This window comes from Medicago truncatula, chromosome 1, assembly GCF_003473485.1.
Source record: "Medicago truncatula cultivar Jemalong A17 chromosome 1, MtrunA17r5.0-ANR, whole genome shotgun sequence".
NCBI classification, from domain to species: Eukaryota; Viridiplantae; Streptophyta; class Magnoliopsida; order Fabales; family Fabaceae; genus Medicago; species Medicago truncatula.
Window position 1 is genome coordinate 20,372,399 of NC_053042.1, and position 867 is coordinate 20,373,265.

Sequence of the window (867 nt, forward strand, 5' to 3'; positions counted from 1 at the left end):
GTTTTTCAACAAAATTTTCAAACTTGATTTATAAGCAACCCTCTGGTTTTTTGCATAGCCAAGTGATGCTACTTGCCCATAGGAACCTTGAGGGTTTTTATAAAAGTTTTGGTTTGGCCTCGTTCCTTGGTTGTATTGAGAGTAGTTCATTTGCTCAATACTATTAGCAGCACTACCTAACGGACAATCAACACCAATATGACCAAATATACCACATATTTCACAAGGAGGAGATGCGGGAGTAGGTGTGACATCAACCTTAGAAGCAAGGTTATCATAGTCAGAGACTTCGTACATAGCTGCCTCTTTTTTAGAGGGTGTAGAAGTGGTGATGGCTCTCTCGTTGGTCCATTGATAGTGATTTTGAGCCATGTCCTCAATCAAAGCGTGCGCCTCCGTATAGTTCTAGTTCATTAGAGCTCCACCTACTGCATCAATAGACATCTTAGTGGTATATGATAAGCCATTATAAAAAGTGTGGACTATAAGCCACTTCTCTAAACCATGGTGGGGACAAAGTCTAAGCATTTCCTTGAAACGCTCCCACGCATCATAAAGAGACTCCCCATCTTTTTGATTAAATCGTGTGATTTGGTCTCTTAGTTTATCAATTTTAGAGGGGGAAAGAATCGGGCGATGAATGCTCGCCTCATTTGATCCCATGAAGTGATGGAACCAATTTCTAGAAAATGGAACAAAGCGCTAGCTCTATCCCTTAACGAAAAGGGAAAAAGATGAAGTCTTACGGCTTCTTGGTTCTCTTTTATAGTGCTACTGAGTCTTAAGAAAGTAGAGATATGGAGATTTGGATCCTCAGTGGGTGATCTGGAAAACTGATTTTGCTGCATCAAATTGAGTAGTGCAGAC

At 40.6% G+C, this 867-nt stretch overlaps 1 non-coding gene across 1 annotated transcript; it reads left to right on the forward strand.

Annotated features, from left to right (window-relative positions):
* Positions 1 to 499: 499 nt before the first annotated feature.
* On the forward strand, positions 500 to 606 carry LOC112418753 (small nucleolar RNA R71). The gene has a single exon (XR_003008843.2). It is a non-coding gene; the product is annotated as a small nucleolar RNA R71 (small nucleolar RNA).
* Positions 607 to 867: the final 261 nt, after the last annotated feature.